Source organism: Pelodiscus sinensis, chromosome 23 (assembly GCF_049634645.1).
Source record: "Pelodiscus sinensis isolate JC-2024 chromosome 23, ASM4963464v1, whole genome shotgun sequence".
Taxonomy (NCBI): domain Eukaryota; kingdom Metazoa; phylum Chordata; order Testudines; family Trionychidae; genus Pelodiscus; species Pelodiscus sinensis.
The window spans coordinates 6,347,880-6,373,536 of record NC_134733.1 but is presented as its reverse complement, the minus strand read 5'-3'; the positions used below and the strand labels follow the sequence as shown (position 1 = coordinate 6,373,536).

Genomic DNA, 25,657 nt, shown 5'->3' with positions numbered 1-25,657 from the left:
CAGTGACAAACCCAGAGTTGCTTATTGTCCCACTTGGCTAAGATTCATGGGCTTTTCATGTGACCTTGGGCCAGCCTCTGATTAGAACGGAAGCCATGCAAAGCGCTGCCCACATTGGGAGAAGCACGTCAGAGTCAGCTAGATGTTCCCTTGAAGCGCATGGGCTCTTCGGAGGGGCTGCCACGCAGAAGCTTTCAAACCCTGCACCGATCTAAATGGAAGAGGATCCCTGTGAGCTCAACCTGGGCAGTGCTGGGTGCCCTAGCCGATTGCATCATAGTCATTTCCATGGCAACGGACCACTAACTTCCCCAGGAATAGAGGCACTGTCAGCAGCTGGGTGGAGGAAGCAGGACCCTAGATGGACAAACCCAGCTGCAAGGGGAACAAATCCTAATGGGAGATTGACGGAATTTCACCCCTGATTCCAACTATCTAGACTTTTATTATGCACATTTCTGAAGAATCCTGGCACCTACCACGGTATCACGTTCAAGAATCTCTGGCCAGTTCCGTTCAAAGTCTGCAACCAGGTAGTACTATCTGCCTTCAAAATAATCCAACCCTTCTTTGGGGAAATTAAAGCCCGGCCATGACGGCTGCTGGGACCCACGTTATTTTTGTGCCGTGCTGCTGAGGACCCAGCAGAGAGTGTAGGAAGAAGGGGAGAACGCTAAGAAATATGGTGCTGGGAAGCAACAGAACCCAGGACTCTCAAACGTGTCTTAACCATTGTGCCGCCAATGCGACACTCTCACTTTCCACGCAGCATGGCGGTTACACTAATTAGAAACAACTGTCAACAAGCAGAGCATGCTGGGAAAGAGCAAGAGGAGAGGCAGCCATGGGGGGGCCCTGCCACGGGTCTCGCCCGCGAGTGTCCTGTGGCCATTCAGACCTTTCTGTTGTACTGGGGTAACCCACACACCTAGTGTGGTTGTGGAGCAAAGCAAGTGGTACCTAGACCACAGCAACAGTTAAGATCAAGAGGCCTCTACAGCACAGGCTGGGTGCCAGCTGGCTTTTAGCTCAGAGGGTAGAGGCTTTATACTCCGCTTCAGAGGTCCCAGATTCAAATCCTCCTGGTGGTGGTTACACCGGCTCAAGCCATTAAAACTCCATTGTCTCTCCCACATCACTTCCCCGAGAGCCACCGAGGGGCTGTCTTGTGCCAGCTTACCGCTAGCTCGCTGTACAGCTGCCCACGGCAACTGAAGACAGATGTTGGAACCCTGCCATCGTGGGACTCAGCGGCTCTAACCTGTGAGGGTGGCATGAGCAGGCCTTGCTACATTGCTAGGCAGCTGGACACTCACAGTAGGTCAATGCTACAATAAAAACCTATGGCTGGCCCTTCCCAGCTGACTCGGGCTAAGGGGCTGTTTAACCACTGTAGACATTCCGCCTTGGGCTGGAGCTTGGGAGGATCCCAGAGACTGAGCTGTAGTCCAAGCTAAAAACTCACATATGGGCCAGGAAACTGCATGAGAATGAGTAGAGCTTCCTATAGGTTTGTTCTGTAAGAAGGTCAAGATCTGTTCTCTGCACCCACTCAAACTCCTATGAGTGGATCCTTAAGTGGATCCTTAACTGGCGTAAATAGAAAGCACCTGAGTGAAGTCAATGACTGTTAATTTAATTTACAGCTGGTGAGCACCTAGACCAGTGGCTCTCACCCTTTCCGGACTAATGTGCCCCTGCAGGAGTCCAATTTGTCTTGTGTACCCCCAAGTTCCACCGCACTTAAACACTACCCACTGACAAAATCAGGCATAAAAATACAAGGTTCACAGGATGCTGTTACTGAAAAATTGCTTATTTTCTCATTGTTACCACATAATTATAAAATAAATCAATTGGAATACAAACACTGTGCTCATATTTCGGTGTAGAGAGCAGCATAAACAAGTCGCTGTCTGTATAAAATCTTACTCTGTGCAAGTGGGAAGGTGCTATGTACATAGGTGTGGAAGGGGTGTGTGAGTGTGCTACATGCAGCATACAGATGGGGGGGCTGTGCACACAAGTGTGTAGCGCAAACATATGTTTACACGCATCAAGTCACATGTGAACTCTGAAATGCTCCAGCACAAGTCCATTAAACCACGAGCATATTAACTATACACAACACGTGAGCTATAAACGAGCGTTTGCTAAAAATAAGGCAGCCTAGCCCTCTTGCTCCAAATGCCTTTTTGCTGCTCTGCTTGTCAAGTCATTAAAATGGCATCAAAGACATTTCTTTAATTTCCTTCTTGGCCTCAGCTGGTGCATGGCCCTGTCTCGGGAACTTAGCATTACCTTGCCAGGTTTACCCACTTCGCTCATGCTTCTCCAGAGAATCCTTTTCATGGCCGTTCCAGCCAGAGCGGGGTCTGGTTTGCGTTATTTTCTTGTTTTGTATCTCTTCCCTTTTCCCCGCTCCCCCATCTTTTGTTAGACCATTCTCTCACCAAAGACAGAAAGGGGAAAAGGCTATTGAATCATCCAGCTGGCATATTTATAGCTCTTTCCTGCTCTCTCCCTAACTCAGTTCTGAGCTGCTAACCTCATGAGGAACCTCCCTGATGGAATACACCTGTGGTCTAGAGAGCAGAATCTTGCCTTTTCTCAGGATGATAAAAGCATGTTACAGTCATGAGTAAAGATCATTAGCAAAGTATTAATGGATCAGAAATCCGCATGAATCTGAACCCAGACTGTCAGTTCTTTGGGGCACAGCACTGCCTCATTGTCCTGTGCTCCTACGGACCCCCATGGGGCATGGGCACCAGCCCTACACAATAATACGCTGCCAGACTGCGCGGTGATGCATGCCACTTGAAGCCTCACAGCGACAGCCAGAATAGAACTCAGATTCCGCCGGTCAACAATTACATGCACCTTCTATTTATCCAATAGAAATGCAGGAATTCAGAGGCCACTTAGCCCAAGCCCCCTGTGCGGAGTCAAGACCAAGTAAATCTAGGCCAACCCGGCGGGAGTTTGTCCAATCTGTTCTTAAAAACCTCCAATGACAGTGATTCTGCCATCTCACTTCAATCTTAGCCCAGATCTTAACTCATCTCAGAGTTAGAAAGTTTGTCCTAATATCCAGAGTTGTTGACTCGAGTCCCACGACTTGAACTCGAGTCCGATTTAAGTCACCTAGGTGACTCGACTTGAGGTTCATGGCTTGTAACTTGAGATTTGCTAATTTTGTTAAATCGACGTGGTGGATTTGTCCAAAAATGCAGATATTGATGGCTTGTACAAAAGTGACTTGACATTTTTTTAAATTAAGACTTGAGACTCGACTTGGGACTTGAACTGTAGTGACTTGAGACCTGACTTGGACTTGGCAATGACAACTTGAAGACAACACTGCTAATTTCTAATCTCCCTGCCTTTAGTGGATGTGGCAGCGGGCCTCTCCAAATTATAAAGTAAAACATCGAGGCAGGACAGAGCCCTGCGAGACCCCATTAGATCCATCCCCTCGGTTGACCTCAGACCATTGATAGAAGCTATGAATCTGTCAGACCCCAGGGGAAGCGGGTTTGACACCTCTTAGTGACTCCCTTTGTGTGCTTGGGGGGAAAAAAGTGACTCAAAGCTCTGAAACCCCTCGTGAGGCCTACAGAGACGAGGGGCCACGGTGTACCCGGAGGGGAATTCTCCACCCAAGGATTACATGGGTTGGAATTTAAGCAGCCAGAATCTCTCTCCCCACCCCCAATACTACTTGGCAATGAGGAGGATTTTAGGCAGGCAACCCTGGGGCAGAAAACCATAGAAACAGCCAAGGGTTTCTAAGGCATCATGGTAACCATGGAGATGAACTTCAAGTAGCCTGTGACATCAAAACCACCTGATGCCTGCACAGCTTTGCAATGTCACTAGAGCCTTCTGTAACGGGGTGAGGCACCCCCATGGCTGCTGCTTCATGTATAACACTGTAATGTGACAGCGTAACATGTTCCCCTGCTAGGAGGGGCGAGGGCCGCCCTTTTGAATTCTCCACTCTGAAGAACTCCATCTGTTCGGTGGAAAGAGGCCGAGAGCTAGTATCCCGCATGGAAAAGCCCCCATGGACTGGAACAGTGCACGATAACCTCTCTGTGGTGTTTACTTCAGACTAAAGGGGTCTAGAGAATGCAAGAGCAAATCCGATTCCCAGAACAAAATGCTACTGAGTGGTCAGGTTTTTTAATGTGCCTGCTAAAAGTTATTCATCTCTGTTCAATTCTATAGCTGCTTAGAACAGTTTCCAGAAAATCCTGTTTAACTACTAGAGAACCCCATTGCTTTTATTTCTCTTTATTGATCAGTGCTGTGGATTTAAGTAGTAATGTTAAGTGATAAGAGCACTGAATGCTACAGAGTTAAATGGATTCTGTCCCTCCACCCCATCCCCATCACATCTGAGCACCTCACTGTTTTTAAATGTGTTTATCTTCACAGCCCATTGAGGAAAGCAGGCCAAATACTCCCCCATGTACAGATGAGAAACATAGGCACAGCTAGACTAAGTGACTTGTCCAAGGTTTCATAGGAAAGCTGTATCAAAGTGGAGATTTGACCCTAGTCTCTTAACCCTGGTCTACACTAGGGCTTTGTTTCAAAATAACCCCCTTCCTTTGGTCAAATTAATAAGCAGAGCATCCACACTACCAAGCCCATTATTTCAACAAAAGGGGCCACTTTCAAAAAATCTGTACTCCTGCCTTCCTCGAGGAAAAACACTAATTTCAAAATAGTGGTAGTGTGGACACTCCGGTGTCGCTATATTGAAATAACTGCTCCCCAGAGTAATTCAAACTAATTGCTCCCCAGTGTTTCCTGGAGCTCTAAGCTGAGGTAGAGCATCCACATTAACAGAGCCTGCCTTAGACTAACTTCAAGGTTTCCCCATAGTGAGGCTGCACGATTCTGATTGTTATTTCAGGAGTTAAATCAATTTTAGTTATTTCAAAATAGGCTCCTAAGTGCAGACATGCCCTTATGGTGCAAGCCAGCACTAACTGCTAGACCATCCTTCCCTCGGCTCCCATACCTTAGTCTGGACCTACAGTGTGACCATGGGCAAGTCACCATGTAGCTCTGGGTTTCATTTCTCTCTCAGGAAAATGTGGGTGTTGGATACCTGGGCACCACTGTAAACTCCTTGGAGATTTATGCACAAAGAGAACAAAACATTTATTATAAACAGTGTGGTTTTCCTCTAATCTAAGATGGCCACCAGCTAAGTGTGTAAAGGCCTGGCATTTTCCTCTCTGATTATTCATGTGACTCTGTTCTAGTGTCTAAAGCTTTTAAAAAGTCCCCATTTCACAGCTCTGATGTAATCTGGAGTCTAGATATTTGCTTTAGTTAAATTATTGCTCTCTAGTGACATTGTGAAATATGACTTTCTCCCTCCGAGCTGGCAGTGGGTTTTGTCCATATACATTATGCATATATCAGTATAAATAAAAAGACATTAGGGCAGCATTTGAGCTGAGATTTTAATCTCACAGCACTCAGCAAATTCAGATCCATGAGGCTGGATTCTGTTTTGAGTTACACAAGTATAAATCCAGCAGCGCCACTAACATCAGGAAAGTCACTCCCAGTTTACAGCAGAGAAACCCAGCAGAAATGGGCCATCAGGATGCACAGCAACTCCAGCTCTGAGCTCTTACACATGAGCCATAAGATCCCACCGTGAGCCCATAGTTCATGTGACTCCACAATGGATGGTGGTGCATAGAGGAGGGAATTGGGATGCAAGTCTTTCTGAGCACAGAGAATTTGCAAACGCAGTCCCAGTGTGCAAGGCCTTTTTGGATCTGTACTGTAACCTCCCCATTTCCTCAAGCATGATTCAAGAAGGATTAAGTGACTTGCCTGAGATCATGAAGAAAGTCAGTGGAAGTGAATCTAAGGCTCAGTATCATTGCTATCACAGTAGCCTTTAGCTTCCTCTGCCCCTCTTGATTCTAGATGCTGCCTATACAGAGAGAGAGAGAGAGAAACAGTCATTGGTTTAAAGTGCTTAGCTAGTCAAGATGGATGGAGGGGAAAGAGAAGCATGGAGAGAGAAAAGGATTTGCCCAAGGTCATGTAATGGAGCCGGCAATGGAGAACTCAGGTCTGCTGACTTTCAGCTTGGTGCCCGCCCCGCCCACGCAGAGCGCTAGAATAGCACCTTAACCACATGCCCATCCTTCCCTCAAGCAACCTTCTAATTCTCTAGCCACAGGGTCCTTCCTGCTGAGTATCAGAAGCTAGGCTGGCATACAGCCTGCCCCCCCCTAATATAGCACATCCTCTGGGCACTTTCATTCCCTCACCCATCCCCTTTGTCCCACTCTTGACTGCTCCCTGCTCTTTTCCCTGGATTTCTGCCTCTGGCTGCATGCCCTGCAGTCTCTCCCAAGGAGAGCATGAGCCCAGCAATGCCCCTGTCCCAGGGTGCTCCTTCCAGCACTGAGCAGCACTGTCTTCCCCCCTCCCAACACCTCCCCCATCTCTTCTTTTGCACCCCATGTACCTGTAATCGTGTTCCTGAACAGTGCAGGACATAGCAGGCAGCCCCTCTGACACAACTTCTCACCTCCACCCTGTGCCCTCTGAGCTCTCATTTGCTTTCCCTTTCTCCCCTCAGATTCTATCTCCTCCCATTACTGAGCCAATTAACTCATTAGCCTTGCTGCTCAGAGCCAACAATCCCCACCTGGTGCTTCCCAGCCTCCTCTGTGCTTCAGCAACCACCCTAACAAGCAGGGGCAGATGACTGTTTTGCGGGGCCCAGGGCAGCATAATTTCACGGGGCCTCTCTTTGCCTCGGCACATGCGCGGGGCTTTTTGAAGCGCGGGGCCTGGGGCGGGCGCCCCGCTCGCCCTGCCCTATATCCGCCCCTGCTGACAAGTATCAGAGGGGCAGCTGTGTTAGTCTGAATCTGCAAAAGCGGCGAGGAGTCCTGTGGCACTTTATAGACTAACAGAAGTGTTGGAGCATAAGCTTTCGTGGGCAGAGACCCACTGACGAAAGGGGGTCTTTGCCCACGAAAATGTAGGCTCCAGCACTTCTGTTAGTCTATAAGGTGCCACAGGACGCCTCGCCGCCCTGACAAGGCTGCTGGAAGTAGCACTCTGCCGCAGCTCAAGTCGGAGACAGTCCTGGTCAATATGGGCTCGCTGGGGTGCGAGATGGAGTCACCCATCGTGCTCCCTGAGCAGCAATCCGCTATAGAGAACGGGGCAGCTGCGCCCCTGCAGCGTGCCCCGTGCTGAGGTGAATTTCACAAGGCCCACGGTGCCAGGGTCACGTACCCAAAGCCAACTGTCCCACAATGGCAGGGAAACTGAACTCCAAGTGGAAAATCTATCAGAAGACACGTGCTGCTCCTCTAATAGGAAGTGCCTCTCCACAAGACCTTGCACCAAAACGAACACGCACAAGGGCAGGTTCTGAACGATCTCCATGAAAACAGGCCGGGGAGAAGAGTCTCAGCTTTGGAGTCATGGCTGTGGGTCTGCCGCGGAGCCGGCTCACCTCTGTGGAGCCTCCGGGGAATTGGTCCTTTCTCAGCAGGGCGCCTCCTTCTGGCTGGCGTCTTCCCTCATCCTCACGCCACGCTGCTGCCCTAGACCTGCCTTGCTCCCCGACCACGGCGTCTTCTTCAGGACACTGCCCTCCAGCAGCGCCGACCCTGACCATTTCTCGGGCCCCTTCAGGGGCTGTTATAGCCACAGTCCTTAGTCTCAGCTGCTATTGGGGCTTCCAAACTCAGCCCCTCTGTCTCAGGGGCAAGCCAAGGTTTATATGGGCCAAAGCTTGGGGGCAAGGTGTGGTGGAAGGGGGAGGGACCCAAACCAACCTACTACTCTGGCAGCAGCCTTGTCCTGCCCTCCTCTACTCCCCTTCACTGCCGCCTGTTCCCTGGGGCACATCCCCTATGGCCTTTTGCACCCTCCTGGCCCTTGCAGCAAGGCAAGTATCAGACTGAAGCCTCCTTTTCTAGCCCTCTGTGCCTGCCCAGCACTGCTCTATCAAAGGCGCTTCTCCAGGAACCAGGGACTCACTGATGCGCTTTGCTGAGCAGCTCCTTATATACAGGGCTGTTCCCTGCAAATCATACCCTAATTGGCTGCTAAAAAGCCTCTCCCTGATTGGCCAGGGCTCTGCCCAGGCTCCCTCCCACCTGCATTAACTCCTTTCAGCCAATGTGGAACCGTTGCCCTACTACAAGGTCCCAGTCCCGACAGTATCTTCGCCAGGCCAGCCTTTCAAGGAATTGCTAAAAGCCTCGCGACAACCCTCCTTCCCCCGGAGGCTTCCAACATGTGCAAATTAAAGATGACGTGGAACCTTTCACAGAACGTTGACGGTAAGCCCCACATCCCGCTCACCGTTATTAGCGAGCACCCCCTGGCTAATAACATGGACGCGCCTGACCGAGGCTGTTTACTGTTTCAGAGCATGTCTTGGCTGCTGCATCAGTGAGGGGTGTCTGTCAAGAGGAAGGAAATTAATAGAAAAAGACACCTCGTGCTCCTTAACATAGGCTGCTCTCTGCCTCTCCACAAGCCCGCCTTGCCCTCTGGGGCTCAACCGGCTCAGGAGAGCCTCCACAGCTCCGCTACCTAGGACTTTCCTAAGCAAACCAATCCCTGCCCCATCTCCAGGACACTAGCCTGCCCAGCGATGTGGGGCCTCCAATGCTTGGAAGATAGCGTTGCCAGGCGTCCGGTTTTCGCTCGGACAGTCCAGTAATTGCATCTTCTGTCTGGTGAAAAAACCCAGAAAATACCAGTATTTTCTGCTTTTCTCAGACGGAAGGCCGGCAGGGACATTTTTTCCCTACCACGTCTGGTGGGCGGGAAAGCAGGGAGCATGGGAATTTAAAGGTGCAAGAAGTTTTTCTTTTTTTTTTTTTGCTCAACCAATTTTTCCTCCTGCCACGTTTGAGATTTTTTGTGAAAGTATCTGGCAACCCCATTAGAAGATCCACTTCAGAGAAGTCTCTCGCCACTGTGGACATTGCTCCAAAGTTTCTCTAGCCCCCTCGCCAGCGGGAACCTGCTCTCCTCTCTTCTGCCCACCCCTAGCGGGCCCCTCTACTTTAGACCACAATCCTCTTGGCGGCAGGTGGGGCAAGGTTCCTGAAGGCCTGGCGCTTGCTCCCTCCGCCTACTGGGCTGGCCTGGCTGCGGCCAGGTGGCTGTAGGATCTGCCCCTGCAGGCCAATACACGGGAAACAGGACTTGGCAACCCCCGGGCCTACATAGCTGGGATTAACCTAACCAGCCCTCAGGCTAATGGAAGCAAGCCTAAGACTTGTTCTGTGCTGGGCAGTGCGTGAAGGCCAGAGGGGGTGCTGCTCCTGGCTGTATGTGAAGGAGCTAAGTGCGCTCTGCTCCCGGCCAACCCCGATTAGTCCTGGGGCTTGTTATCTTACAAGCGGCGGTCACCCTCACGGCTGCGGCGAGTCCTTGGCGAGCTATTTCTGTCCCCAATCAGATACGGTGCCATGATTTATTGATTGCAATAAAGGTTGCTTAAATGCATGCTTTATCCACCCAGCCAGCTCCGTATTTAGCTAGCGGCGGTCCGGGGGGGAGGGGGGAGGGCCGGTGTAACACAGAGTGCAGGACACAGCAAAGCTGCTGCAGGCCAGGGGCAGCATTAAATGGATGCCCTCAGTCTGAGCATGGGAATTAAACCTCGCTCCTTCCCCTGCTTATGGCTCTCTCAGCTCCTGCGTTACCAAGGTTCTGCGGGGTTAGAGTCAATGCTTGTGGCTTGAGCTTTGCTCCCACTGTTTGTCACTTTCCACACTTCCCTTCAGCAGCTCTGCCCACGCCCCTCACTCCCAGCGTGCAGCCCTCCTGCCAGTGGCGGATATAGGGCAGGGCAGGCGGGGTGGCCGCCCCGGGCCCCGCGCTTCAAGAAGCCCTGCCCATGCGCCGTGGCGCCACCGTGCATGCGCCATGTCAAAGGGGGGGGGGGGGGCGAAATTGTGCTGCCTTGGGCCCTGCAAAATCCTCATCTGCCCCTGCCTCCTGCCATCCCAGCCCTGCCCGTGCCCAGGTCTCCTGATGAGCCACGCTCTTGCTATGCCTCTTTGGCAATGGGGAATCATCTGCACCCAGTGGACACCGCTCCTTTGGGAGGCTCCGTAGCTGGCGGAGGCTGCCCCAAGACTGCAAGCAAGCTGCACACGTACCCCACCCACATTAACCACGGCCCCCTCCCCTAGCCAGCAGCTTCCGAACCCAACCCATTGCTCTGAGTGCCTGGGACCACTGCAGGAGCAGCAGCCTCAGCACCTGAGAAAGAGGCTCATGGCTCAACTGCATCCTCTCTAGGCAGTCACGGTGCTGGTGCCAGGAGGAAACACGACTCGGGAAGGGTGGCACCGAGGAGGTGGGGGCTGGAAGATGTCCAGCTGCCTGGGGAATCAGTCACCCCGGGGATCCTGAGGTTGCACGAGGAAGGGGCAGACTTGCTACTGGTGACGGTAGAACTCTCAGTATGTAGGATGCCCAAAGGAGATTTGTTTTTTTTCCCCTGGATTTTCACCGCACGACGTCAGCTATCAAAAGATCTCCAGTCACTCTGCTAAATGAATCCTCTCAGGAGCTGTACAAATAGAAACCTGCATATATATATATATATATCACATGCGAAAGGGGCATCTTCGAATCTGTATAAATAGGCTGATGACATCAACCAGGTAGATAAAAATAAGAATAAAAAAAGTTACAGGCACTTTTTGTCTCTCTCCAGCTGTCACGTTGCATTCTTCATAATTATCTTCCCCCATCCTTTTCCATGGCGTGCACGCACACACCTGGCTTCCTGTATACATGCCTGCAGCCTGGAAGCGTTGCCCGGAGAAATCTGCTACTGACAATTCTTTTCCTGGAAGGAGAAATGCCCCCTAGAAATATGCAGATGAATCCAAAGATAAAATAGGCCAACAGCTCCCATTTTGGCAACCAACCAGTCAGGGCTTGGAACTGTGCAGTGGGCAAACATTAACTTGCTAAGATCTAACAGAGGTCACGTGCAGCTAGGCAAACAAAAGTGGGTGAGGAACTCACACACACACGCAGTGTCACTAACTCGCACTCACTGGTGAACGGAGCTTGGCGGACACAACAGAGAAGTTCCTACACATACACGATTGAACTTGCCAACTTCCTCTTTGGCCAATTGCTTGTTTGTGTTGAGTCTTCCTAACGGAGCTCTCTGGCTGGGCCCATCACGCCAACATCAACCAATGCTGGCTGGAAAGCAGGAAAATAGCAAGGAGGAGGTGGGTAAAAATACAGAGAGTCGAGTCTAGGAAATTTTTCCTCCCACGCTTTTTCGGTTGACATTTGGACCAAACTGTTCATCCGCACCCATTCATTCGATCTAGGAATGCCAGCTCCAAAGCGATCCATGTTTGCAAGCAGATGTCCTCTTGGTTTTTGTTGGTTGTTGAAGTTTCAAAATCTGATGTCAAGCAGGCCAAACACTGATCTAAGTAATGGAGGAGACATTTCCTGGAGAGTGGATCTGAATTACCAGTGCTAGCACCTACGATGGGATTCTAAGCAGCTCCTATTGCAGCTCCCGGCCAATAGGAGCTACAAGACTGTGCTGGGGGCAAGGGCAGTGTGCAAAGTCCTCCCCTCCCACACTCCCACCCCCACGTGCGGTACACTGAAGTGCAGCAGGTAGGGGACCTGCCTGACAGTCCTGGTGGGACAGGTCATATCCAAAGGTTTGGTGATCCAAATCCAGGCCATAGGCCGTATCCTGCCCACGCCCGATCTACACCGTCCCTGTCAGGCATTTGTCTGACCTGCTCTTAAAAACCTCCACTGACAGAGATTTCACACCCTCCCTGAGCAATTCATGCCAGTAGCCACATATCCACACCCACGAGAATGACAAACAAAGAAACTGGAGGTGCTCGTCCAATCCATCACCATACATTCCCAAGCTATCTCTTTGAGGGCTGTATAATTGTCATCCATCACTATAGGATCTGAGTGCCTCCCATCAAGTCAAAGTCCCTACTAAACTTTCCTGAGTCACTGGCTTGGCTCACTGCAGGATCAAACTGTGCTTGGGCTAGGGATGTTGGGGTTTCCTAGGCTGTCTGTCTTTCCTCTATGGGGTGGGGGGTCATGTCCCCTCTAAAGGGGAAGGAAACAGTCCCTATAACCAGTCAGACTCTGGAGTCACTTGATTTCCTCGGGAAATTAGTTCTATGGCCAAATTGCCTCTTACCAATCTGATTCCAGGCACTAGGGCAGGAGTAGCCAACCTGCAGTTCATGAGCCACATGCAGCTCTTCACCCCTGAAAGTGTGGTTGCGAAGCCTCCCCCGCGGTTTGCGAAGCGGTTTTTTGCTCAACAACTCTTTGCATTTTTTCCACCGCTGTTTCGGCTCTCTTCATTTAATGGGTTGGCCACCCCCTGCACTAGGGCTTTAAGAAAAGTACCAAATATCACAGGACGCACAAGAAGATCATGAGAGTTGGCAACATTCTGCTGAAACCCAACCCACCCGGAATCCTACATACAGCTGAGCGGGTAAAGAGATGCTTCACACCTCCACTGGGCTCTGGCTTGCTCTGACAATGCCTGGAGCCAGTGCTGGCCGAAAGTCCCATGCTGAGAAGCTGACATGGGGATTTCAGAGCAAGAGGGAGAGGGGTTGGGAAAGAAATTGGACTAACTCTCTCGCCCACATTTCATGACCCCAGGAAGTAAGCCAGAGGCGGTGAGGATCAAGCAGGCGCCCGGAGGCTAGCGCAGAGAGGAGTGATGCCTCTAAAAATAGATGAAAACCGAGAGGGAGGGGTGGGGCTCCAGGCAAAAGCTATGCAGAGCATTTTCTAACTTCCGTTAAACCCACTGCGTTCTAAGCTCCTTAGGCCTGGCCCGCAGCGGGCGGTCATTTCTGAAAGCAAACGACAGACTGTCCCCAGGAAGAGTCAGTCTGAAATGGCAGCAGATTGGGCCAGAGTGGAAGGAGGGGGTGGGGGGGGGCAGCTGGAGGAGAGGAACCGAATGCGGGGGGGGGGAGGGGGCGAGATTTGCACTGGGTTGTTATAACAACAGTCATCTGGCCGACATGTAAAAAGCAGGCTTTCTGTTTAATGCAATTTGGTTGAAGTGTGGTGGGTGGGTGGAGCTCCGATTTGGTTGGACTGTGAGGAGCAGAGCAGCACCTGAGGAGATTACGGGTGTCGGGGTGGTTTCTAAAGTGATTGCGAGGAGGGGGAGTCGGTTGGCTGAGTCACAGGCTCAGGAAGGGAAACAGCTGCTCTTCCCCCACCCCGCAGCTCCTGCGAGCAAGGGACTGTGGTGCCGAAGGCCTCCCGGGCCTAGTTACACGCACAACCCGTCTCCCTTCGCCTTTCCAGCTCTGCCAATGCCCCTCAGGCCCCATCTCCTGTAGCCCCTTCGTCCTCCAGTCCCGGGTTCCCACATGTAGCTCTGCCAATACCTCTGAGTCCTGACCCACAGCCAGGACTCCCTGACACACCTCGCCCCTCGCTTGTCCCCAGACGGGTTTGTGACAATATAATTCAAGACTGTATCATCACGCATAATACTCCCAAGGGCAGGCGTGTGTGTGTGTGTGTGTGTGTGTGATGCAGTGGGGATTGTATTCACTTTTGTAGTCACTGTATTCGTTCTGTTTCTATAGTCACTGTTCGCTTTGTTGTGTAGTGTTTCACCAGTCCTGTGCTGTTCTGTAATAACTCTCTGTGTGTGCCTCAGTTTCCCCAGACACTGCCACACTACCTGGATGAGGAGGGAAAGGCTGGGCATGGCTCACTGTGGGAGTATGTTCAGTCTCTCATGTCCTGAGGACCAGGTGACAGCAAATACCAGAGGGCTGGGACCAGTTGCTGGGTGTGAGAGTCAGGGTACGTCTACACTGCTTTCCTCTTTCGAGAGAGGAATGCAAACGCAGGTGAACGAAATTGCAAATGAAGCGCAGATTTGAATTTGCATAATTGCATCCGGGTGCTTTTTCGAAACACCCTATTTCGAAAGAAAAAACGCTGTTTAGACGCGGTTATTTCGAGAAAAAAACCCTTCTTTCAAAATAACCCTTAAACCTCATTTTTTAAGGAGTACGGGTTATTTTGAAAGAAGGATTTTTTTTTTAAATAACCTCATCGAGACTGCGTTTTCTTTCGAAATAGGGGGTTTTGAAAAAGCCCCCGGATGCCATTATGCAAATGAAGCGCGGGAAATTCAAATCTGCGCTTCATTTGCAATTTCGTTCACCTGTATTTGCATTCCTCTCTCGAAGGAGGAATGCAGTGTAGACGTACCCTTAGAGCTTGTCAGCTAGCTTGGGGAGAAGGGAGTTTAGCTGTCTTGGGGGGCCTGTCAGGGCCTGGCTCTGGGCCCCCCTGTCCCCAAGAGGGATAATATTGACTGCTCCTGGATCCTGTAACAACAAGTCTGTGTCCCTGTGAACAAATAAACCTTCTGTTTCTACTTGCCGGCTGAGAATCACACCTAGCTGTGGTTGGGGTGCAGGGCCCGGTGACTCCCCCTCACTCCATGACAGGGGGGAACAGAAGTCGCAGAGGCCCGCCCGGTGACTCCCCCACACTCTACGACAGGGGGGAACAGAAGTCGCAGAGGCCCGCCCAGTGACTCCCCCACACTCTATGACAGGGGGGAACAGAAGTCGCAGAGGCCCGCCCAGTGACTCCCCCACACTCTATGACAGGGGGGAACAGAAGTCGCAGAGGCCCGCCCAGTGACTCCCCCACACTCCATGACGGGGAGAACAGAAGTCGCAGAGGCCCGCCCCGTGACTCCCCCACACTCTATGACAGGGGGGAACAGAAGTCGCAGAGGCCCGGCCGGTGACTCCCCCACACTCCATGACAGGGGGGGAACAGAAGTCGCAGAGGCCCGGCCGGTGACTCCCCCACACTCCATGACGGGGAGAACAGAAGTCGCAGAGACAACCCTAATTCTGCAGCTTCCTAGCGGTGAGGGTTTGCTTTTGCAAGCTTACTGTGCTTTTAATCTAAGGTTTAAATGCAGGGGCGGGCAACCTTTTTTGGGTTGGGGGCCACTGACCCTCAGAAAAAAACCATCCCGGGGCTGCACAAAAAGCCACCTCGCTGGCATGGCCCCCAAGTGAGAAGCAGAAAGACACTCCTCACATTTCCCTTGCGCACCAGAGCCTAGGGGAGCCAGAGCTAGTAGGTTTTGTGGGCCCTCCTGGGCTCTGGGGTGGGGCGCTCTGATGCTGGAGGGGGAGGCCTGAGCTTTGGGAGCCAGATCCAGGCAAACCAGGGGCCAGATCCGGTCCCCTAGGCTCCTGGTTTAATGTCATTGGCACTGAGACTCTAACATCAGCATTCAGGTTTATGTGCTAGGTGGGGCACATATGCACAGTCAGAGACAGTGCCTGGCCCAGAGTTGACAGTCGAAGTAGGCACAAGAGAATAGGCACAAGATCTTGCACACTGGAGACTAAGGGCTTGTCTTCCCATCCCGCGCGACCGCAGCACCACTGCATCTCTGCACCGCAGCGCTTCCGGGGAGACACCACTGTGCCCACAGGAGAGCGTTCCCATCGGCACAGTCAACCCACCGCCCCTGGAGCTGCTGTTGTGCCCAGTGGCGTAGCGAGGGTGTTATGCGCCCAGGGGCAAAGAAAAAATTTGCAAACGCACACCCTGCCGCCACCCCAAATCTGGGGCATGGCTGAGCCCGATCCTGGGAGGAGGGGGGAAACTTGTACCGCCTCTTTCCCCACCCCCTCCAGTTTGGGGCCAGGCCCCTGCCTGCACTAACCTGCCGACGGCGATGGAGGAGGGTCAGGCTGGGGGTGGAGAGGAGGCTCCAGCCGGCGGCGGGCAGAGGAGGAGCAGGCGAGCCGAGGGATGACAGGGGGAGTGGAAGGGGATGAAATTGGTGTGTGTCCATCCCCAGTGTGGTACCTGGGGGCAACTGCCCCCCTGCCCTCCCCTCGCTACACCACTGGTTGTGCCAATGTCAGTGTGTAGCGCAGACCTGGCCGGAGACACAGAGAGATGAAATGACTTACCAGGTTCACATGGGGAGTGCGACATCTTCCAAAGCCGCACACCAGGTGAGCCCAGCCTCACGTCGCACTAGGGACCCAGGAATTTTTCCTTACAAATCTTTTCTGCGGGGCCCAACTCTTCTTAGGCATAGAGTGGTTAGAGCACCAGGCAGGGAGCCAGGAGACCTGCATTCTCCTGGCTCTGTCCCTAACCCACTATGCAACAGTGGGCAAGTCATGCCTTGCTGCGTGCCTCAGTTTCCCTAAGGGTGCAATGACCTGCAGGGAAGAGGTGTGAGATCTGTGCCAAGCCTCCCCACAGGGCGGTCACAGAGGCCTCGTGCAGTCTCTCCCAGATCCTTCCCTGCCTTCTTGTTCTGCTGTCCCCTCCCCGCACCCAGGCCTCGCAGCACCACAGCTGTCCCCGCGGAGCTCTGCTTTTGCTGTTCCCCAAGCTGAGCAGGCGGCTTGCCACGCACCCCTCAAATCCGTCTCCTTCAGGTAGCAGAACGCTCCTGCATGTAGGAGGAAGGGCCCGATCCTGTGTGGTGCTGTCCGCCTCCAATGAGAGTTTAGGAGGCTCCTCCCCACACAGGACTGGGCTTAACAAGTGCAAAAGGGGTTCATTCTTCTGCCAAAGGGCAAATCTCCCTTTGGCTCCCCTGCCTTCAGGAAGGGGCGCTAGACTCAGAAAAGCATTGGAGCAGAGCTCCACAGACCTGGGTTCTTCCTGTCGTCGCCACTGATGTGCTACGTAATCTTGGGCAAGTCACGTTCCCACTCTGTGCCTCAGTTTCCCTTCTCAGCCCTGGACCGTTTCAACTGAGAGAGCTTCAGGGCAGGGCTTTTTCTCCCTACGTGCACATCCGAACGGGTTTGAGGCCTATTGGCGCTACTGTTTTATCAATATGAATTTTCATCTTCCCCAGAGTAGCCCTGAGCCATTGTCTCAAGGACACCAACTAACCCCCCAACAAATGTAAAAACAGAGCAATTACCTGCTCCATCAGTCAAAAGGGCAAGACCCAAGGTCACCAGGCCCAGAAGGAAGGTGCTGGCAAATAGCTCGGCTCCCCTTCCACTGCTGGAACAGAACGTTCTCCGGAGACCCACAAGTCCTTGCAGGAGTCTCATCAGAGCCGCTGGGCCATGCTGAACAAACACACAGCTCCCCGTTCTCGCTCTACCCAAGGCGAACAAATAACAAGAGCTTGGCGAGGGAGTAAATTACATCGCATGGGGGTGGAGCGGGAAGAAAATAAAAGTTGAATCCCATAGCTGAGTTTCCCCCATCCTCGGTGACTGGAACAAATCCGGAGCCTTGATTGAAACTGTATTAAGTATTCCAGAAGACAAACGCCGAGGCCCGGAATAAAGATCAGCTGCTGGCGTTTATTTCCATAAGGTAATGATAACTTGTTCCTTTGCTTTATGAAGTAGAATTTGTTACAGCAGATGAGCTGTAAAAAATTGCAAGAGTAAAAAAAAAAAACCACTCACTATAAATAAATTTGTAATTTTAACGTGCATTACCATGTAATTGAAAGGGTAAGCATGGAGCTGCCAGTACAATCGAGGGCTACCTAGAGTCTTCCAGAGGCATAAGGCAGAGGACTGCTTTCCAGGCCAGGAGACGGGGGAGCCCAGGAAGGAGCAAAGATGGTGGAAAAGAAATTGGAAGAAAACAGAAGCATTAAGCCCAGAGAAGAATGAGAATAGTAAGGGGGAACAGAGCAGAGTGAGAAGATTTGCCCTATGACCACTTATAGGCATTTCTAGGACTCTCAGGGCTGTGTGACCTGGGTCCTGAGAGATACTGATAAAATGCCCCATAGCACGTGGAGAGTCACTGTAATTATTCCCATCTTACAGGTGAGAAAACTGAGGCACAGGGCCAAGTCACGACTTGCAGCCAGTCAGAGAGAGAGCTGGGAAGAAAACTTAGGGCTCTAGAGCCCCATTTGCACAAGAGTATGTGATGTAGTGGGGGTGCTGTTACAGGCACTACTGTAGTGTGTGTGTGTGTGTGTGTACCTCAGTTTCTCCTCCCCCCTCCCCTTTTTTGAAGCTTTCTCTGCATGAGGGGGAAGAGGTCAGGCGTGAACACTGTGGAAGTATGTCACTGTCACCTCCTGGGGACCAGCTGACAAAAGATGCGCCTTTGGTCTAGGAGCAGGACAATGCAGAGGCGGAGCTGCCTGGAGGCTCAAGGACCAGTTGCGGCACGTTGCTTTAGGGAATTGCTTTGGCTGGGGAAAGCATGAAGAGAGCAGACTAAGTCCAGTACAGGAGGACGGGGACGGCTGTCTGCCCTGGCCCTGGCTCCTATGTCAACATCACGCCTATGCTGCGTTGTATCTCTGAGAAGCAATACACCTATTCTACTGGATGGCAAGTCACATCTGGCTGCAGATGAGGCTGTGGGGATGTGGGGGGACGGGGAAGTGCCTGCTGATGGGCTGTCTCCTGGAGGTTTCCTGCTGGGCGTTTCTGCAGAGTCCAACCCAACTGTTCCACACCTTGGAACACCCCCCCACGTAATGGCTAGAAACACTCTCATGCAGAGCCCTGTCAGCTGCTACTGTCCACCTTGCAAACCTCACCTCTGCTGCCAGGCAGGGGGCAAATTGTGATCTTTACTTCTGATTGGCTGAGAGTCACTCCCCCAGCCAGATCCTCCTTGGCTGAGAACTGTGCGCGGAGTCAGTTTGTGCTAAGACATCCTATTAGCTCCCTCCCCCATTAGGCCCTCCTACCACCGTCCCGTCTATTTCAATTTCAAGCTCTTTGGAGCGGGGAAAGTCACTTTCTCTGTGTCTGGACGGTACCTAGCACAACAGGGCTCCAACCTGGCTGCGACCTCTAGGAGCGGTCCCAATGTAACTGGTTAATCAGCATCATACATCTGCATAGCAGCAGAGTTTAGAAATCCTACAGAGCGATGCTTCTTTTGGTGTGGTTCTTCCTCCCATCTTCGTGCTTGTTTTAAAATAACACCTCGGCAATACTATACAATGATCTCTGGTAAAGGTCTCAAAGCGAAGCTCAGACAAATCAGAAAATGCCAAAAGTAAGGTTGGCATACACACAAGTGGGTGAGACAAAGTTAAAGAAAACACCTGCCCTCTTCATGCTCTCTGCCCTATTCATGTGTATGCCACAAGATACAATCTTTAATTAGACACTTTTATCCTACTAGATTTACCCGGCATCACTCAGCTCCTTAACTCAAATAACTGTCATGTTTCTTCATCTAAATCATTGTTCTAGGGTGGGGCTGAGGATGAGGGGTTCAGTCTGCAGGCTGCCCCAGAGAGAAAGGACAGCTCCTATCTTCTCTCACTGCAACAGCTTAGGGCCAGGTGAGAAGCATCTGTCCATGGCCACTGCCACTGTAGCGAGCACAGCCAGAGGAGGGGTGCATGCCCCTGGCTGAGGGACAGACAGGCACACAGACACACAACTAGACAAACTCTCTGAAATAGAATAGTAGAAAATAGCTGTCCCTTTCTCCACTCCTACCCCCTGCTGGCCCAGTGGGGTCATAGCTGTCCTGGTCCTTATCTCTGGCCTCTTGTTCCCCCCCGTGGTCATTCTACAGTATAACTGTCCCCCCTACCACACCCTTCCCTTTCCATTTTATGAGAAACAATCACATTCTAGATATATCCCATTGTCCTGGCACAACCAAACCCTGACCTTGCTTTAAGTTACGATAAGAGGATGCTGCCTATCAAACTTGGTGGTCCTAGCTCTTACTGTTTATGAGGAGTTCTTGAACAAATGGACTCACAGATGGATGGATGGACACACAGACAGAAAAAAAGTTTCTAAAATATGTAGTAGATTTCTCAAATGAGGTGCCTCTGTTTGTCAAAGGCTGGAGAGAGATGGCAGGAGACAAATCGCTTGATCATTGTCTTCGGTCCACCCTCTCTGGGGCACCTGGTGCTGGCCACTGTCGGCAGACAGGATACTGAGCTAGAAGGACCTTTGATCTGACCCAGTACGGCCGTTCTTATGTACTATAACATCATACAGTATCACTTCTTAGGGGCAGGAACCATCTCTTTACTATGTGTATGTACAGCACCCAGCACAATGGGACCAGAAAAAGGACTGAAGTCCTTAGGTTCTACTCTAATACAAATAGTAACAGTATGGTAATGGCTATATTGAGAAAACTTTCCAAAGCAGATAGATATGCCATTCTTGTTTCTAGCAGCTTCTCCTCTAGAGCAGAGGAGAAACAAACAAACAAACAAACAGAAAGGATGGTCTTGTGATTAAAACCCAGGTATAAGGCTCTGGAACCAGTTCGCAGCTCTGCTACTGACTACTTGTATAGCCATGAGCAAGTCACTTAAAGAATCTTTCTGTCAACCAAGCTGCATCTACAGGTCAACCTAACTAATAGCCCTGAACAAGGCAGTGAGGTGGATATAATTTTCAGGTGCATTTTACCATTTTTTCAGCAGAGAATGACTCTCCGTGAAACCTTCTCTGCATGGAGTGATTTGAATTACCTGAAGATGTGGTTTTAAACCGATTTAGTTGAACTGCTGCCAAAGGCTGTGAGGACACTCGTTTCAGTTTAAACCAGGCTTATTTCAATTAGACCTGGCTGATACACAAAGTTGCAGCAATGTAATTAAGGGCTTGTCTGCCTACTTTAACTATCCCAGCGGAATTCCAATGATTCAACCTTGCTCTGTGTTTGTGCAGCGCCGAGTACTATGGGGCCCTGTCCTTCCCGGGGGCTGCTAGACACTATGGGGGCAATAATAATTAAAATGGGGTACAGTTAGGCTACGTCTACACTGTGGCACTATTTCAGGATATTTCCAGTATCCCAAAATAGCTATTTCTGCATCTTTTAAAAAAGCCTGTTATTTTGAATTGTAACGGGCTCGCTGTAAACCTCATTCCATGAGGATTAAGGGATGTTTTGGAATAGTGGTTTATTTCAAAATTTGGTGCTGTATAGATAGTGCCAAATTACGAAATAAGCTATTTCAAAATTAACTCAAAATAAGCTGCACAAAATTGCGTGGCTTATTTCAAGCTAAGAGTGCAGTGCAGACGCACCCCTAGGCTGTGTCCAGACTCCATGCCTCCGTCGACGGAGGCATGTAGATTAGCCAGCTCGGAAGAGGGAAATGAAGCCGCGATTAAAATAATCGCGGCTTCATTTAAATTTAAATGGCTGCCCCGATCTGCCGATCAGCTGTTTGTCGGCAGATCGGGAGAGTCTGGACGCGATGCCCCGACAAAGAAGCCTTTCTTCATCGACACAGGTAAGCCTCGTGAAACCAGGTTTACCTGTGTCGATGAAGAAAGGCTTCTTTGTCGGGGCATCGCGTCCAGACTCTCCCGATCTGCCGACAAACAGCTGATCGGCAGATCGGGGCAGCCATTTAAATTTAAATGAAGCCGCGATTATTTTAATCGCGGCTTCATTTCCCTCTTCCGAGCTGGCTAATCTACATGCCTCCGTCGACGGAGGCATGGAGTCTGGACACAGCCTTAGAGATATAATGATGCCTTATACTATATAACTCTCTCCCTGAGAGAGGAGAATGAGCTAAATAAGAGCAAGACACTTTACATCGGTATATCTGTGTCCGCACTACAGACTGTACTCGTGTAACTACACTGGTGGAAAAAATAGTGAAACCAGTACCAAAGCTATGTGTAGACCCAGCTTAAAGGTGCAATTTCACAGTGGGTCAATTATGTGTGTAGATACCCTTAAATTAGTTTCCAACTAGAGTAGGCCTGGTCTACACACAATGGCTGTGTCTAGACTGGCAAGTTTTTCCTGTCTACACTGGCCGCTTGAATTTCCGCAAGAACACTGACGATATCATATAAGATTCTCAGTGTTCTTGCGGAAATACTATGCTTCTCCCGTTCGGGCAAAAGTCCTTTACACAGGCCCTTTTGCGCAAAAGGGCCAGTGTAGACAGCTCTGATCTGTTTTGGGGAAAAAAGCCCCAATCGCGAAAATGGCTTTTGCGGAAAAGTGTCCGTGCCAATCTAGACGCTCTGTTCCACAAATGCTTTTAACGGACAACTTTTCTGTTAAAAGCATTTGCGGAAAATCATGCCAGTCTAGACATAGCCAATTTGTACACTGGTATAACTATGTTGGGAGAGCTTCCCCGGAGAGACAGGCCTTCTCAGGCACGGCAGCAGCAAAGTTACCTTCCTGTGTAAACCCTTTTGAGATTAACCCATGAAAAGAGCCATAAGAGCAGAGGTGTTGCCAGAATTGCCAGGAACCTGAGGATGCACCTACACTGCAGGGCTTAACTTGAAATAAGTGATGCAAATTGAGCAACGTCAATTGCGGATCCTATTTCAAAATAGCCAGGGTACGTCTACACTGCAAGGCTACGTCTACACTGGCCACAATTTCCGGAAAAGCCATGCAAATCAGGTAAGTCAGGATAGGGAAATCCGTGGGGGATTTAAATAACCCCCGCGGATTTAAATAAACATGTCCGCCGCTTTTTTTCCGGCTTGGGGAAAAGCCGGAAAAAAAAGCGTCTAGACTGGCGTGATCCTCCGGAATAAAGCCCTTTTCCGGAGGATCTCTTATTCCTACTTTGAAGTCCTTTGAAGTAGGAATAAGAGATCCTCCGGAAAAGGGCTTTATTCCGGAGGATCGTGCCAGTCTAGACGCTTTTTTTCCGGCTTTTCCCCAAGCCGGAAAAAAAGCGGCGGACATGTTTATTTAAATCCGCGGGGGATATTTAAATCCCCCGCGGATTTCCCTATCCTGACTTACCTGATTTGCATGGTTTTTCCGGAAATTGTGGCCAGTGTAGACGTAGCTCAACACTATTTCAAAATAACTAGCACTATTCCGAAATAAGTTATTTCAAGAGAGGGCGTATCTATGCAGCACTTATTTTGAAATAGAGCACTCTTCCTCTGACTTCCCTTATTCCTTGTACAATGAGGGTTACAGGAATCGGAGTAAGAAGTCCTCCAGCTTGACAGTATTTTGACACTATTTCAACATAACTGCCTGCTGTGTAGACGCGGACTAAGTTATTTTGGAATCGCGCTAGTTATTTTGAAAGCATGTTGCCGTGTTGACGTACCCTGGGTAAGGCAGGGGGAGTACCTGTGAGCTCCTAGAAAGGGTGGGGCATTGTGCAGAAGGAGCGGAGCCTTGGGCAGAAGGGGAGGGGCTGTGGGCAGCTAGCCCTCAGTACCACTTGGGCCATGCTGTGTCCTCCACCAGCTTTTAGTGTCACTGATGCACAACACCCCGGGTTCCAAGTGGTGTTTTAAAGAGCCTGGGTCTCCCAGCTGCCACGATAGTAGCCGTGGTGGCTGGAAACCTTGGGCTTTTTGAATGGTCAGGTCCCAGAGGTGGTTGCCCCTTCTGCTGACAAGCATTAATAAAAGCTAAATATTATTATTAACTTTCATTCATAAAGCCGCCCGTCTGGATACAAAAGAAGAGCCCCACACTCTGGCGGGTTTGTTAGTTTGTTTTTCAGATTATTTCTCTCTTTTCTTAGGATCCTGCATCAAAAGAAGCCACTCTGTGGTTCCACAGCAGCCGGTGAGCTGGGCAAGGTGGAGAGGGTCAGAGGGACCTGTCCGCGGCGAGGCATGGAAGACGCAGCCAGCACTGCGACAAGGGACAAAAGGGAGTAGAGAGAAAAACAAGCCAAGCAGCCACGGCACAAGTGGGGAACAGTCACTCCAAACAAAGCAGGCGAGTCAGCCCAGTGGTAAGCGATTAGCAGGGAAGCAGAGATAAGCAGACGAGGCTCGCTGCTCAGACGCTGATTAGGAAGGAGGGCTTGGGATTTTCTTTTTCCTGATGAGTAATTGTGAAATTATCCATGAAATATGTTAAGGGCCCCATGAAACAATCCTGCCTCTGGTTCAGACATCCCTCTCTGTGACCTAGCCTTCATTAGGGATGGCCTTCTGCCTGGGGAGGACAGCTTTCAAAACCCAGCCTGGGGGGTCTCCGTGAAAGTACCTGGGAGATGCTCTGAGTTCCTTGCATCTCCCCTTCTGGGCTGCCTCCAGTGGAACGGCTTGTGCCATTCCAACCCCGCCCCTCGCTCTGCCTGATGGACTTTCCACTGCTTACTTCGTTAGTTTGGTTCAGTATTTAGCCCTCGGAAGAAGCTGCAGTGAATCCCCGGACACAGCGCATCACACACCACAGTCATCAGACCCATTATAGAATCACAGAGCTGGAAGAGACCTCAGGAGTCATCAAGTCCAGCCCCCTGCCCAAGGCACGACCAATCCCAACTCAATCAATCCAGCCAGGGCTTTGTCAAGCCGAAACTTAAACACCTCTAGGGATGGAGATTCCACCCCCTCCCGATGTAACCCATCCCAGTGCTTCCCCACCCTCCTAGGGAAATAGTTTTTCCTAATATCCAACCTAGACCTCCCCCGCTGCAATTTGAGACTATTGCTCCTTGTTCTGCCATCTGCCACTACTGTGAACAGCCTCTCTCCATCCTCTTTGGAACCTCCCTTCAGGAAGTTGAAGGCTGCTCTCAAATCCCCCCTCACTCTTCTCTTCTGCAGACTAAACAAACCCAAATCCCTCAGCCTCTCCTCATAGGTCAGCCCCCTAATTATTTTGGTCGCTCTCCGCTGGACCCTCTCCAATGCGTCCACATCCTTTCTATAGTGGGCAGCCGAGAATTGGACACAATATTCCAGATGTGGCCTCACCAGAGCAGAATAAAGGGGAATAATCACTTCTGTGGATCTGCTGGCAATGCTCCTCCTAATGCACCCCAATATGCCATTAGCCTTCTTGGCTACAAGGGCACATTGTTGACTCATATGCAGTTATGCTGCAGAGAGACCACAGTGGGGCAGCCACACCGGGAGGAGAACAGCCAGCTGGGGCCAGAGTTCTCCATTAGGGATGTTAAATATCAGTTAACTGAATAGTCGATTAACCTCATGAATTCCTATCGGTTACTCGACTATTCTATAGTCCCCGGGGGCAGGGCCGGCAGCCGATGTGCTCCAGCCTCACTCTCGGGGAGCCCCCAGCCACTCTGTGCTGCTGCCTCTATATTAGAGGCAGCAGTGCAGGGTGCCAGGTGGGAGCAGGTCCGCCAGGGGAGCCAGTTTAAAAAACAGCTCCTCTCGTGGACAGGCTGCCTATGCTGCATGCTGCTGCCTCTGATACAGAAGCAGCAGTGCGGGGTGGCAGCAGCCTCTGTCCTGGGGCGCGAGGGGGGCTTCTAGTCCTGGCACAAGCCAAAACTGAGCCAGGCTGCCCACCTGGCTCCCAATATACTCCTTCCCCACAGGCCAGGGTGCCTCCCCGCCCTCCCACAGCCTTCCTGGGAGTATTGCTGGGGCCGACCAGTTCAGCTTCACTCCCTCATCCCCCAAAGACCTTCCAGGACTGGGGCCAGCATGCACAGCCATGCCCTTCTGCAAGATCTGGAGTGCACAGCCCTGCTCCCCTACCCTACCACTGAGGGCCTGCCGGGGCCAGGCCCTGCAGCCCTGTCCCCCTCCCCCGGAGGAGCCAGGATGGGGGCTGGCAGCTGCAGTGCCATTCTCGTTGCCATGAGCAGACTCGGTGAGCTCCTAACCACCCC

At 51.2% G+C, this 25,657-nt stretch overlaps 1 long non-coding RNA gene across 1 annotated transcript in view; it reads left to right on the top strand.

Moving 5' to 3' along the window:
• The first annotated feature begins 348 nt into the window (after positions 1 to 348).
• The window catches only part of LOC142819431 (uncharacterized), an 89,618-nt gene continuing 64,309 nt past the window's right edge, over positions 349 to 25,657 (top strand). Inside the window, exons 1-2 of the long non-coding RNA XR_012897325.1 lie at positions 349 to 533; positions 23,579 to 23,794. This is a non-coding gene — a long non-coding RNA (uncharacterized LOC142819431). The remainder of the gene's footprint in view (positions 534 to 23,578; positions 23,795 to 25,657) is intronic.